This window comes from Dipodomys spectabilis, unplaced genomic scaffold (assembly GCF_019054845.1).
Source record: "Dipodomys spectabilis isolate Male_0828 unplaced genomic scaffold, ASM1905484v1 ptg000069l, whole genome shotgun sequence".
NCBI lineage: Eukaryota > Metazoa > Chordata > Mammalia > Rodentia > Heteromyidae > Dipodomys > Dipodomys spectabilis.
The window spans coordinates 8,381,422-8,397,240 of NW_024870746.1; positions in this window are offsets into that span (position 1 = coordinate 8,381,422).

Consider the following 15,819-nt stretch of genomic DNA (forward strand, 5'->3'; position numbering starts at 1 on the left):
AGTGTGGAAGGGATCTTATCAGCAGGAAGCTCAGGGTATGGAGAAAGGGATTGAATCAGGGAATCAGAGCTTCAAGGAAGAGGCAATTGGGCCCGGACAGCACAGCAGACGTACCCTCCCCTGCTAGATGGAAGAGCATGAGGCAGCGCCTTCACGGGCCCAGGGCAGTGCAACTCTTTACATGGGGTCACTGAAGCAGTAGGCTTTTATTTGGTAAGGTGTTCCAGATTTGAAAATGTGAGCCACAGAAAATTCCCCTCATTTTTCTGGAACACACTTGGGGGAAAAAAAAAACCCAACCCTTATCTCCTGGCTTGAACCTGGGGCTTGGGTGCTATCCCTGAGCTGTTTTGCTCAAGACTAGAGCTCTACCACTTGAACCAGAACTCCACTTCCCTCTTTTTGGGTGGTTAATTGGAGATAAGGGTCTCATGGACTTCGCTGCCCATTCTGGCTTCCAGCTGTGATGCTCAGATCTCAGTCTCCTGAGTGGCTAGGAATTCAGGTGTGAGCCATTGGTGCTCAGCATTGTCCTTACCTTTTAAGAACACTTCTAACTTCATGTATCCCTGAATACCACCCTCCCCACACCTCCTATAGTCCACTCATCCTCTGAGGCCCAGCTCTCAGGTCATCTCTTCTGCAAAGCCTTTCTGCATGACCCACCTGTGCCACAGCCATTCCCCCTCTATGCTCCTGGTTCTTTGTATCTAACTCTAGGCCACACATGGCAGCTTTCATTCTAGGCTCCTGTGTTCAACAATCTGTACACCAGCATGGGTTCTGGCACCAGTGGGTACTCAATATCTAATTGCTGAGAGTCAAATCCTCTCAGGATTGACTCACACTCAGGTAATGCAGAAGCACCGTGTAAACCCATTTCCTGCGGGGCTCAGTTTGTGGTCATGGCAAGGCATGGAACCACAAGGTGACTGGGAGAAAACAATCCTTGTGGAATCTGGCCAGCTCCTCAGACAGTATGCTACCATCCCAAACACATGCCATGCTTCCTAGTGCTTACAGGACACTGGAGCCTGCCAAGCACCTGTCAACACTCGCCACCTAACAAGTATTGATTGAGCATCAAGTGTATATAAGGTGTCACTGTACTGATGTCATAGTACTTTAGGGGCAATCAGTAGGAGGAGCTAGGTAACCCACAAAGATGAAATAAGACTGTTTACTTTTATTTAATTGAGGAAGGCATTTAGATTGGCATTATCCTCATTATATTTTCCTGGCTTCTCATAGTGGGTCTATCTTATTTATATAGCAAGATTTGTTTGGTCTTTTCACAATGACATTTAAAATATAAAACGTTAAGACCCTCTAAGAAGAACCAGTGGTATGGACACTCAATCACTGAAAAATATGTATTGATCAATAACCAGTAGAGTCTAGTTTGTTATATAACTAGGTGTTCACTAGCTATATAACAATGCTTTTTGGTAGAGCAACGAGCATTGTATGGTAAGAAGAAAGGACTTGGGGGTGTTGGGGTGGAGAGAGTAACTTGCAGGTCTGGGAGTGTTGGGTGGGGGCTAGAGAGAGTAGCTTGCAGGCCTGGGGATATTGGGGGGATTGGAGAGGGTAGCTTGTGGAACTCAGAGGCTGTCAGAAAGGCAGTGGCATCTGGGACATCCCCTCACAACCAGGCTTTGTCCCTAGTTCCCATCTCTCTCTGCTGCAGCTCACCCCTAGTTCAACTCTAAATCTATGATCTGAGCCCCTGGAAATGGTCTGTCCCTTTAGTGATGCTGCGCTACACAAGAACCAATGACCCTAAGTTCTTAATTAGAAAATTCAGGGATGGGAGGTGATTTTTTTTCAAGGGAAACTTTATTTGGGAAACCAAGAGAAAACTACACCAAAAGGAGTAATTAGGAAATGGCAGAAGGAGACAGCTATGCCAGGCCCAGAGCCTTCCCCTAAGGCCTTAACCTTCATCTGAAGGCCGGATGAAGACTGGCACATGGAAGCTGGAGGCAGGGGAGACCCAACTCCAGCCCTACCTTCTCACCCAGCAGGGATCCTCTGCCTGTGTCCAGGCTGCTGCCTCCCACACCTGTACTGGCATAGCCAAGGCAGGTAGAAACTGAGTACATTTGCAATTTCTCACCTAGGGATTCTGAACAGAAGGTGGTTCTCTCCACCATAAGCTATTAACAACTCCAGAGGCCCAAGGTCTTCTGGGCTGGGATCTGGCAGCAGGTAGGCTCAGTGGGTTTTTCTCTTCTGCCTCCTTGAAATCCTACCAGAAGATGCCCAGGCCTGGATTTTCCTGGCATTCCTCCTCTTAGGAGCCTATCTACTCTGTGGTACATTCTTCTGATCTTGAATTCTCCATTCCAAGCCCCATTGGGCCTGCCATCACCCATCCTGTCAGTCACTTCCTTAGGGTCTCCTCCCCAGCACTCCTCATCAAGCCTCTGTCCTGGCTCCTTCCTGTGCCAGACTAGCTGGAGCTTGTCTTCCCAGCAAACTTCCCGGCAAACCTCCACTGGAGCCCAGCATTGCTGCACACAGGCTGGGTGGGGGGGGGGATGTCTCACCTTCCAGCCTCACTGGGTACCTTAAGGCCAACCAGGCACAGATCCCTGCCAGTTAGTTTTGCCTAAACCCTCCATTCTTCATATCCACTTCTGTCTTAGACATCTTTTATTGCTCCTGAAATGATGTTCAGTGCTCCACACCCCCCCCCCATCCCACACCTCCCAAAGTCTGAAGACCCCTTTACAAGTCCCACCTCCATGGCTAATAGCCAATTGATTGGATCAAATTTTTTGAGCTTTCCAGGAAGAAGTAAAATAGGGGAAACAATAATGACTGACATAATTTCCTCTGTTTTTACAACTGCAAAATGTGGAAATAAGCATAACTAAAGTCAAAGGCTAGGATGAAAGTTGGTGCCAGTGAAAGGTGCCTCATAAACTAGAATTGTATGTTGTTCATTTTCTTAGCCTCTGGCAGCAAGATGATCAGCAACTTTGCTCTTTGTCTTCTTTTATCACCTGAAATTAAACTCATTCTGGGTCAGGATGCTGTGCTTCTCTCTTTAGCCCAGCTTCTTGGTGAGTTTTGTTGCCTATTCCCTGGGCTATGAGTTCTTGCTGCACAACCATCTGAACACTGGGTGGCAGCCTGGCCACAGGCCTTGCTGGAGTAACCTTCTGCATGTCTCCAAAGCAAAGCCTGAGGCTGATTACAACACACATGTCAGGAATGTTTGCTGCTCCACCCAGCTCCACTACTGCCTCTTCCATGGCTGTTGGCAGCAGGGACTCAAGAAAAGCTGATCTATGCCTGCTGCTAAATCCAGGCTGAGGCTTTGGAGACAGGTGGTTTCGGTTTGATGCACAGTTGGTTCTTCCATCAGCCGGGCTTGTCCTGCAGCAAAAGCCCAAAGAGAGCCGGCAGCAGAGGGGTTAGCACGGTGGCCTCGCAGGTGTGAAGGCTGCCTGGAGTTCCCAGTAGATTGTGGCCCAGAAGACCCTCAGGAATCCCAGGAATCCTGGGGACATTCTTTACTCAGTCCCTCTCTCCAGTCACTTCTTTCTTTCAGCATTCAAGTTTGACCAAGGCTATGCTATTTTAACATAATTCTTTAGTTTATCTCTCCAATCCCCCCCATCTTCCCACCCCCGCCCACCCCTGGCTTCTTAGCCAAACTTACTCTCTTCCCACCTCCCCGCCGCCTCCCATTCACTCAGTCCACTGTGCGCCGACTGCACATAAACATCCTCTGTCTGGCACCAGCCACTCTCGAATTGCCACCCCCACGCCCGTGTTCAGTCGTCATCTTACTGCGCACCTCCATGCAGGCCACATCCGAACCCTCCTGGACCCAGGTTCTTCTCTATCCCTCTTCTAAGGGTTCTTCTTGGTCTGCTTTTTGTTGTGGTGGTGGTTTAGTTTTTATTTGTGGTACTAAGGCTTTGAACTCAGAGCCTTGTGCCTACTAGGCAGGCACTCCTGCCATCTGAGCTCCTAGCCCTTGATCTGCTTTAGACACCTGGCTCCAACTGCTGTCCCCCTTCTAACCAGGAGGCTACAGTGGCAATTTCCACATCTCTTTCATCCTCAGCGCCAGTGTCTTATTGCCTGCGGACTCCGAATGCCAAGACAGAGCTCATCTATCTGCCCTCAGTGCTGACTCATGGGCTTCTCAAAGAGCCTCACAGGGAACCACGGGCTGCCGAAGATGGTCAGTAGCCTTGTGGACTCTTCCCTGCCCTATGCCACCCACATCTACCTAACACACAAGGCTCCTCAACTCTATCACCTCAGCAGCTCCTGGCCACGCCTCCTCCCCTGCCTGGTCTCAGGCCAGTCCTCACCATCCCTGTCCTGAACACCTGCTGCAGTTTCCTAATTGCCCTCCAGCTCTCACTTGGTTTCCTTCCCACTGTCCCACTGCAGGCTGTATTCTTTATAACAGTGCAAAGCCAAACCGTCATTTCTTTTTTTTTTTTTTTTTTTTTTTTAATTTTATTTTATTTTATTTGAGAACATACTGTACAGAGGGGTTACAATTACATGGGCAGGATAATGCATACATTTCTTACCAAGCATTGCAGCCTCCTCCTTTGTTTACCCTTCACCTCCCTTCCCAGCCTCCCCCCTCCCTCCCACCCAATCATACCCCCCCTCCCCCCCCCCCCGACATTGTAAAGCTGGTTTTGACATGACATTTTGTACTTCTCATTGTTGCAACAGGTCCACCTGAATCCTTAAACGACTTGTTTGTCCCCATCTCCTCCACATGCCAAACCGTCATTTCTATGCTCAAAGCCCTTCAGTACCTTGAAGGTGGTGTGCAAATGCTATTGCTTGGCCCCTAAGGACTTCCTGCCCAGGTTCCACCATCTCAGCCACACTACAGATCTTGGAACCTGTACCTCTTCAATCTCTCTGTCTCTCCCCCCTTCCTGCCTCTCTCTCTACCCCTTTCCCTCTTTCTCCTTTCATCCTCCCTCTGTTTTCCCTCCCTCCCTCCCCTACTCTCCATCCCAGCAAAAGTGTGCCTGGGCATCTCATATTCTCAACTTCGACTGCACCTTCAATCTGAACTACTTTTGCTACCTTCATTTTATCCACTGAAATTCGGTTTGCAAATTGTCAACGCTGATCTGTTCTGTGCTGGGTGTCCTCTCTCTTGTGCTTCCTTTTTTAAATTAAATATATGTATATTATTGTAAAGATACTGTACAGAGGGGTTATAGTTACATAAGTAAGGTAATGAGTCCATTTCCTACCCAGCATTGTTACACCTTCCTTTATTTTTCTCCTATCATCCCTTTCCTCCCCACCTGCCCAGCTCCTCCCTCCCCTTCCCCGCACCCCCCCACAAAGTTGTAAAGTTTGTTTTCAACATAGTGTCTTGTACATCTCATTGTTACAATGGGATCCTGTATCCTTATTTTAGCAGTTTGTTATTTCCCTTCGCCTCCTTAAATTAGAAAAAAATATATATATAAGATGCACGGCACCAGAAACAACTATAGTGACATCAGGGGTTGTAGCATGGGGGAAAGAACATATAAAAGAAACAAAATTCACATAGTACATTGTAAATACATTATGAAGAACAGCAACAAAGATACAACCTCTTGTGTCCCTATCTTGGGGTTCATTTGACTTAGCATCGGGTTATTGATCATATGTACATAGCTTTTGACCGCTTCTGCTTGTCCTAGACATAGACTAGTTGTTGCAGATAAGGGAAACCATGAGACCTATGTTTCTTTGAGTCTGGTTTACTTCGCTTAATATAATTTTTCCAAGTCTTTCCATTTCCTCATAAATGGGGTGGTGTCATTCTTTCTGATGGAGGCATAGAATTCCTATATATATATATATATATATATATATATATATATATATATATAAATACATATATGTATACCATGTTTTCTTGTGCTTTCTTGTGCTTTCTTGCTTGTAGTTGGAGGTGTGTGATCACATGTTGAGAAGCATGGCTATCCGGTAACCACTTACCCCGGGCCGGGATCAGAGATAGTGGCCATTTGGCAACCACTTCCCCTAAGTCACCCTAGAAGTACCGTCCAATTAGTTTAGAGCACAACAGTCCGCTAGCCGGACCAATTATTAGCCCCAGCCCTTTTCCCGCTTTGTATTGCGCCAATCATCTGCTAGAATTATGATTTAAATTTCCCACGTGGTGTATTGATTCGTTGCCAATACATACTGAGGCCTTACCCCTACCAAAGAACATATAAAAAGTGCTGTAACCCTGTGCTAGGGGCCTCTCATCTGCACTCGGACATCAGTGCACAGAGGGGTCCGTGCTTGAGCTCGTCAATAAACGACTCATTGCCGCTTGCATTGATCTTTGGTCCCTGGTGGTCTATTTTAGGTGCTTCAAGTCTCGGGGCATTACAATGTCACTAGTCTTGGCTTAAAGGCAAAAACTGTAGCCTTTTGGTCTTTGGGTCTCCTGCACTAAGTTCCCAGTGTGACACTGAGAAGAGGTCAGATAGATGCTTATTAGAGGGAAAGGTATGTGTGTTGGGGGGGGGGGTGGAAAATTCTTGCCCAGGGAAAATTCCTCATTTATGAAGAGGATATCTGGTTATTTTGATTCCTCATGTAACTCAATCTAGCCTGTGGTATATGTTAAACGAAGTTACATGATGTTAAGACCCAAGATCTCAAAGCAACTCAAAGCAACACAATTAGACGCTGACCTTGAGCCAGTGAAGCTTCTCCAGCATCACTCTGCAAAAGTTCAGGCCTCATTCCCCTCCTCACTCCTCAGGGGAAAGCAGCCTTTGCAGGACCCCAACTTTGTTCCCACATTGGCCCAGTTGGATTGCTCTGTTACACCAGGGAGACGGGGGTAATTGAGGGAAGCACTCTAGCCAGACACAGAGCCAACCTCTCAGCAAGAGAAGGATGTCTGAGCATATGCCTGTGTCAGCCTGGGGAAAATGGAGGGCAAGAGCACACAAGGCAGAGCCACTGCTGACAATGTGAATGAGAGGCAAGTATATTCATAGGGACAAAGAGCTCTTGTCCTCACTCATGCTAATAGCAAAGCAGCCATGCCAACAAAGACAGAGCAGCCTTCCAGTTCCTGAGCATACTGCCTAGCCTGGAACTTAAATGGCTCCACCAACACACTGCTCAAGACCTACCACAAATGCTGTTTCCCACCCCTGGTCAGAATTAACAAGTCATTTTCTCCACTCTTCTGCTTATATCTATATTTTACAACACTAGTGTTAAATTATGTTTCCTATGACTGCCTTTGTCTATGTTCTGACAAGACTATCGATGCCTGATAAGGAGGAATTATATACTAAGCACAGATACTCAGCCCATGCTGTATTCCTGTGTTCTAAGCAGCTAAATCCCAAATGAATTGAATGCTAGCTTTTAAAGCACTAAGAAAGGTTCACAAATTCAAAGTGGCTAGAGAAAATAGAAATGATCTCATGTGTGGAACTCCTCTGGGAAAACTTCTCAGAAGAGGTGGGGCTGGAGGCAGCCAAATAGGGAGGGGCTGAGAAGCCAAAACCCCAAGTCCTCTTGTGAGGCTGACTGTCATCTTCACTTCTAGGAGGGAAAGGCTGAGCTTCTCTACTTCCTGATCCTTTTCTCCCCACCCACAGGAAGGACAGCAGCAGTGTAGCTGAGTGGTTAGAAATGTAGGCTTCCAAAACAGGCTGTTCAGATGATTATCCTAGCACAGTCAGTTAAAACTCTCTGACTTTGGTCTGTGGCCACTCACACCTGGCCACTTCACCTCTCTGGCCGCAGTTTCTTCATTTGTAAAGTATGGATCAAATAATACCCACCTCAGCAGATTGCATAATGAAGAAAGGAGTTAACCTGTGGAAGACATTTACTAGGTACCTAAAACTAATCTCAATATTTTGTGCAGATTAATCAACTAATCCTACAACTCAGTGACATTGTGACTGTATTTGTCTTTGTAGGTAAGGAAACTGAGAGGCAAAGAAGTACAGAATTGTAAGCCTGCAGTGGAGTGATCAAAGCTAACACGAGCCACCAGCAATCCTACCCCAATGAGGTCACACTTTCCCCAAGCCTGACACACTTAAACATGATCCCCCAAGGAACCACCCAACATCTCCTCTGAAAAGCCAGAAACACAACCAAAGCTTAAAATAATAACTTTTGTTGCAATTCATAATCACTTGCAAACCACATCTACATTCAGTCCTTGCTACAACACTGTGAAAAAGCTGTCAACCATCTGAGCTCTTTATATGAAAACCCCAAGGCACACACAGAGTGGCACTTGCCTGAGATGGCTCAATAGCGTGAGAGCAGCTGGCTGCAGAGGCCTTTCCCTCTCCAAGCTTCTCAGCCCCGAGCCCAGGTCCTCCATTGGCCAAAGCAGTCTCCAGGACAAAGGTTACATAACCTCTACCTCAGGCAGGCCCTAAATGTCTCTCACACCCTCTCCAGAGGACCACAGGCCCTCCAATTGAGTCAGCCCCAGCCTCTGTCCAGAGCCCATACTGGCTGCCAGTGATGTACCCTGTCATACTCTGGGGTCTAGAAGTGATAGGAAACAAAAAGGGGAAAGAGGAAACCCCGTCAGTGGCCAAAGAAGAAGAAGTGTTTAAAAATCATTTAAAAAATCTAAGAGTTTAAGTTGGGAAGAATATAGTTAAGTTTCTGTCTCTGGAGGGGGAAATCAGATAAGGCAAATGAATGGAGAATTTAGCCATAAAATATTAAGCGCCAACCAACATAAGGGTGGGGGGGTGGGAGCTGGAGTTTCCCAAACAGTAAAGCAAATACTGCTTATAGAAAGGGTGAGTTTGAGCTGAGTGTTGGTAATCCTAGCTACTCAGGAGGCTGAGATCTGAGGATCATGGTTCGAAGCCAGCCAGCCAAGGCAGAAAAGTCTGTGAGTCTCTTATCTCCAATAAACTACTCAGAAAGAGCCAGAAGTGGAGCTGTGGTTCAAGTGGTAGAACCCTAGCCTTGAGCAAAAGAAGCTCAGAGAGTGAACCCAGGATCTGAGTTCAAGCCTCAGGACGGAAGGGTGATTTTGTATGGGCTCAGTGTTCAGAGGAGTATAATCCACCTTCCAGAATTTGAACTAGGGTAGGCAAAGACCTAAACATTGTTATTGTTCTTGGACCCCACTAGTTATCTTAAGGAAAACTTCATACATGGACATAAAAGTATGTTTTCATTGTTTAAAAATATTCACATTGAATGCTTTATTACATGAAAAAGAGACAACCTAAATTGCTGAAGATGACAAGAATTAAATATATACTACTTCTGATCAGTAGAATTCTTTGCTACCATTAAAACTGTTGCTAAAAATGATTTTAAAAGCTAATTCACTATTGTAACGTAAAATAAACTACACAAAAATGTTGAATAATCTCTAATACTGTAGAAAAATATAGTTAACTCTAAGGGAAACTATTATAAATTACTTGAAAGCTCAGACTCCAGACCCAGAATGCCTGGTTCTGATGGTGAAACTGCACCTCACTGGCTATGTAACTTTAACTTTTTTTGTTCCTTGTTTCTTTCATCTAACTATGGAAATAACAGATGTTTTACCTTAATGGTGCTAGAGGTATTGAGCAAGTTAATATCTGTGAGTTAATAAGGTATATGTAATAAGATATTATTACCATTGCTTATCTATGCACATTTAAAAATAGTAATGATTATTTCTACGGTACAATCATGTTTATATCTTATTTTTCCAGTCACAGGGCTTGAACTCAGGACCTGGGCAATGTCCCTAAGCTTTTTCCCTCAAGTCTAGCACTCTACTACTTTGAGTCACAGCACTACTTCCATGTTTATCTTTTTGATCTCTCTCTTTTTATAATGTGTGTATGTCAGTCCTGGGGCTTGAACTCAGGGTGTGGGCACTATCCCTGAGCTTCTTTTGCTCAAGGCTAGTGTGCTACCACTTGAGCTACAGCTCTACTTCTAGGTTTTTTTTTTTGGTAGTTTATTGGAGATAAAAGTCTCACAGACTTTCCTCCTTGGACTGGCTAAGAATCTCAGATAATCTTAGCCTCCTGAGTAGGTAGGATTATAGACACAAACCACCAACATCCAACCCATATCTCAATTTTCCAATTTTTTTCAAGTGTGTAGTATTTCCAATAAGAATGGAAGACTGCTTAATTAAAAATAAAGACAACTTGGACAAACTTCTTGAGAAGATAAATAAAAGGCCAAGCCAAGATACCAGAAGACTATTATTTTTACTAAGAAATAAGAGAAGGAAGCTCTTGGTTATGATAATCGTGTCTGGGAAATCAAAATGCAAGAGTATTATAGCTTTTTTCTTTTAAAAAATACTCAGCGTTATGCTGGGTACTGGTGTCTCATGCCTCTTATCCTAGCTGCTCAGGAGGCTGAAATCTGAGGATTGTGATTTAAAGCCAGCCCAAGCAAGAAAGTCTGTGAGACTCTTATCTCCAATTAATCACCAAAAAAAGTCAGAAGTAAAGTTGTGGCTCAAGTGGTAGAGTGCTAGCCTTGAACAAACAAAGCTCAGGGACAGTACCCATGACCTGAGTTAAAGCCCCAGGACCAGCACCAAAAACAAAAAAAAGCAACAAAACAAAATAAAAATCATGTTATTGAACTTAGTGCTTCCTGTTTGCTAAGCAAGCTCTCTACCACTTGAACCACACCCATAGACCTTTTGCTTTTAGTTTGCTTTTCAGATAGGATCTCTTGCTTTTCCTTGGACAGAGATCTTCCTAATCGGTCTTCCAAGTATCTGGAATTATAGGTGTACACCACCTTGCCTGATCCTCGTGATGTATAATTTTTAGGTGTCAATATTTTGGTCAAAATCCAGACTAGATGTTGTTGTGAAGTTATTTATTTATTTATTTATTTATTTTAGGTTGCAGCAGAATGAATCAAACAGATTATTCAACATAATGTGCATGGGCTACACTCAGTCAGTTGAAAGATCAAGAAGAAAAATCTGAGGTCCTTGGGAGAAAGACATTCAGAAGAATGCAACATCAGCTTCTGCCAGAGTTTTCATCTACTCTACCCTGTAGACTTCGGACTTGCAGCCTTTATTATCGTAAGAATCTGAGCCAATTCCCTAAAAGTCCCTGAAATACAATAAACTCTCATATATATATGAGAAAGTCCCTCTCTTTCCTATACACACACACACACACACACACACACACACACACACACACACACATTTAGATATTATCTCTGTTCCTCTGGAAGACTCTGACTAATGCACAAAGATTGCTGAGAATGAGAGTGCTCTACACTAGCCCAGATCAGTGCATCCAGAGCCTGGGGCATGGAAAGCTGGCCTGTCACCTTTAGTGTCTATACTGCTCATTATGCTTAGGAAGACCAAGCTATGGCTTGTTAGCACTTCAAAGTACACAAGAACACAGCTCCTCCACTTAAGAATCAAACAAACAGAAAAACCCATCACCTCACAGCAGAGCAGAGCTAGCCCAACCCAGGTGACACACACCCTGAAGACTTCACTTCCTCCTGGCCAACAACCCCAACGGCAGTACAAGTTGCAGGTGTGGGCACAAACAGGAGATCAAGCACACCCAGCAAAACGCAGAAGCTGCAGACCTACCGGGCCAATACTAAGCTAGCAAATCTGCAAGGAAATGAGCATCCTTCCCAGGTCTTAACTCAGATTCGCAGGGAATGACAACAAAACAGATTGAAAGTGACAGAAGCTATAGGGTTATAGAAGTGATTTGAATTTTGATGAAGTCATTGACTGGGTTTTGTCTTCCCAAAAGGTTTCACAATAATGCAGAGGGCTTCTGAAGCAAATGTAGACCTCCTTCCTCAGTGGGAACTGGAGACCCAGGCAGTTCTGATCCTGTCTGGACTTCCTAGCTGTGAAGTCCTGGCTCCATGTGAACTACTACCGATATAACCTTAAATTATCACAGCCTGTGCCATAGCTTTTATGGATGTGGAAGAGGATTTTTCATCCTTTCCATGTGTAATTAGGAGTTCATAATTTTCACCATCTGTAAATCATATGACTTCTGATTGTTCTGCACTGTTTTGCATACTGAAACTGAGGAGATGATGGACAGATGAACATGTCCATGCACATGTATTCCCTGTTCAGCCAAACCTACATTAGCAAACCTCTCTCATGACTGCAGGAACTTGTGGTCTTCCAGTTGAATCACATCAAGTCTTCTTTTTTTTTTTTTTTGCCCTCCATGAGGCTTGAACTCTGGGCCTGGGCGTTATCCCTCAGCTCTTCAGCTCAAGGCTAGCGCTCTACCACTGGAGCCACAGTGCCACTTCCGGCTTTTTCTGTTTATGTGGTGCTGAGGAATCGAACCCAGGGCCTCATGCTTGCAAGGCATGCACTCTACCGCTGAGCCACCTTCCCAGCCCCACATCAAGTCTTCTTGTATAAAGACCCTGAGCTCAGCCTTGAGTAGTAGTCCTTTGTTGTCATCATTCTTGTCCCCCTCTACGTGACAGGCCTGACACATCTGTTGTCTACAGAGAGTCCGCTTCAACCAGTCACCAGGGAAACCTTCTAGTACTCATTATTTTGTTTAATCATCATTTATAAAAGAAGTATCAACATTCCATTTTCAGAAATGAGAGCAAGGCTCAGAAAAAGTGACTATTTCCCCTAAGACACTGAGCTTCTAAACGAAGAGCTTAATGGACTTAAAAAATCTTTGGTTTCTATTTTAACTATGATAACAATAAGCTTATGTCCATAACTCTTAGTTTCTTATCTGTGAATGGTGGCAATCTTTGCTTATAACAAATGTGACTGTGAGGTTAAGTATATTGTAACTAGTGAACCCTAAAATGCACATGGGATACACTCACTATTTAAAATAGTGGTAGTGAGTCCTTTTGGATATACAGAAGATGCATATGTGTGAGATTCAACCATCCAATGCATCACTCATTCTACCCTTTCAAAAGCATTATTGATTAAGAATAATTGACACATATCCAAACACAGAAATTAGAAAAACAGTGATTTCCCCACAAGGTATGTTTATTTTTCTCTTAAAATATTTACCATAGCCTTCCCTCAGAGACAGAGACACACAGCTCCTTGGCTGTTAGGGGTATAGATGGTAAAGACAGGGGATTAAAATTATGCAAAAATAGGTGTTTTATCTTTGCTCTCACTCCTGGTGTTACCTTTTGAGGATGCTTGGACATTCTTTCCAGGTAAGAATGCATTCTGCCAACAAACAGATCCTTATCCTTGAGATAAGGAAAGCACCCTGTTATCTGCATTTGGGGTAGGAGGTTGTTTAAGTTTTGGGGAAACATTTCTCTCAAGAAGGCAGACATCCTGCCAGACAAATGTTAGATAGTGCTTCTGTATTTCTAAATACTAGTTTCTGAGTTACCTTCACCAGGCCTCATTTTACTCAATTTATCCTGCCTCATTTTCCCCTAAAATGACTTTGTTCCCTTAATCTTAAGGACAGTAGATAGACTAACTTTAAGCCTGAGATTTTTAATTCCTGGCAGCCATTTACCATTCCTCTTTTTCCCCTAGGCTATCCTGCTTCAGTTTGGGTGACATATTGTCCAGTGTTTATGTTTCAGGAGACAGCCATGCTCTCCTAAGGCTTCCATATAAAATCATCACATACATTACAAACCAGCCTCATCCTCAAAAGGAAGCACAATCTAGAAAGGCTGATCAAACAAGCAAATAATGGTCATCATGGAAGAGTAACATAAATGTTACTCAAGATGCTCCAAGAGTATTGGAAGCAAGCTGTAAGGTTTAGGCAAGGTTGAGATAGTTTGGAAACACATTATAAAGACATATTTGATCCTGTATGCTCTGTGTTCTGACTAGTCAGTGTCTGGCCCTCCCCAGTTTTCTGTGTTTGTTGTTTGAATAAATGTTTGCTCTTCTCAAAAAAAAAATTGTTCTGGATGGGTGGAGAGCCTTTGTGGGCAGAAGATGAAAAGGAAACATTTAAGAAAGAAGGGCTCACAAAAAGTCAAGAAGTCCATAGGAGGTGGGATTTTTAGAACGGGAATGATAGAGCTGCACTTTCCACCAGAGATTATGATAGGAGTAAGGGCATGGGTGGAAAATACGTCAACAAATCTCTGGCCCCACCAGGACTTCATAGAAGTGGTAAAGTAGCACAAGGAAGTCTTTGCCTTCCCCCACCACTCCGGCTGTGATGTTTCTTCTTTTCCCAGTAGGTAGAAAAAGGTTGGAACCTTCCAGTTTGCTTGTTCCAGGAGCTCTGCCTATAGATTTGGCACCTAGATCTGGCAGATTTCAGCTTTCCTGTCCAGACAAACAATGTTAATGATCATATGAGCCATGTGCTCCTGCCTAGATTAGAACTCATAGGGATAAAAGAGCCAACACAACCTGTCAGGTCAGGGATTAAGACCCACAAAGCTTAACAATAGAGCTCACTAAGTCACTGGATAAGTCACTTCATACTGTGTCAGCAGAGAAGTCTCAATGTCTAGCTAACCCTTCTTGGCATTTCTAGGGCTGAACTTGAGTGACTAGGCTTCCAGGATGGGAGGATCTACATGGGGTGTTGGGGAGAAAAGGTTCCAGTTAGAGAGAGAAAAATAAAGCTCAGGACTTCTCACTCTTTTCCTCCATTCCAAGAACCACTCCCCATCACTTTATCAGTTAAAATACGTGGACAACAGGTAGCAGCAAGTATTCTCTCCACCCAAGCAGCTCCAGGCAACAGATGTACAGTTTGCAGATGTTTTATTCATTTCTAAAAGTAAAACAGAGAATCATGGCATTTTCTTGTCTTTGGGGAAGACAAGAATGACCACCCTTCAAGCATGCCCAGTGCCTCCTGTCACCACTGTCTGCTCTTAGGTGAAGATATAACTCTGGTGAACATCTTTGTTAAGGGCTGAATGTGTGGCTGCTATTAAAATGACAAGTATTCAGAAAGCCAGCCAAGCTACTTAAAAGCTGTTAGCAGTTACCTAGTCACCTGCCACTTGATCCAATAGAATCTAGGGAGCTTTGGTATTGCCCTATTGCCTTCGCCCAACCATCCCCAGAGACCTGACAGTAGATATGGATGAAGGACACTTACCAAGGCAATGCTGTTGGAACACTCTACATTGGCCTCCTTCAGTCTATGTATATCAAGTACATTCCTCCTTGAGATAAAGTCTGGAGTTGACAATATATGGGGACTATGATGTAGGGCAAGAAAAAAACCAAGAGAAGGTACCACCTTCATGGAAGCCCAGGTGTTCTCCAGGGCTGAATTGACTTTTACCAACCAGTCTAGATTTTGCTACTGAAGCACAGAGGAAGGAGATGGCAGGAATCAGTATAAGAAGGATTCTTTCCTTTGGCCTTGCCTCCAGCATCCACAGGATTACTAGATTGTGAATTTGTCCTATTCATTATCCTCTGCAGTCCCACAGCTAGTTCACTCAGTGATTGAACTGGAACATGTTGCACTGAGTTGAGTTTTTTTTTTTACACCAAAGGAAACAACAAGACTTCAAATTCAAAAAGCTCAGCCAAAAGATAAGACAAAAGGGTTAAAGACTGGACTCTGAACCTGGCCAAGTTTAGATGCAAATCCTGTCTTGGCCACTTGTCTTCTATCTTGGGGAAATCAGATCAGTTGTTTAAATGACAGCATTTCTAAATTAATGTGTATTAATTATACAGAAGGGTGTCATTGTGGTATTTTGACATAGGCATATATTATACAGTGGTCAGATCTCTTTCTGTCTCAACGTGTGAATTTGAAGTGGTAACTTTGCCATCAAAATTGTGATAGCTAAACAAAATGTGTC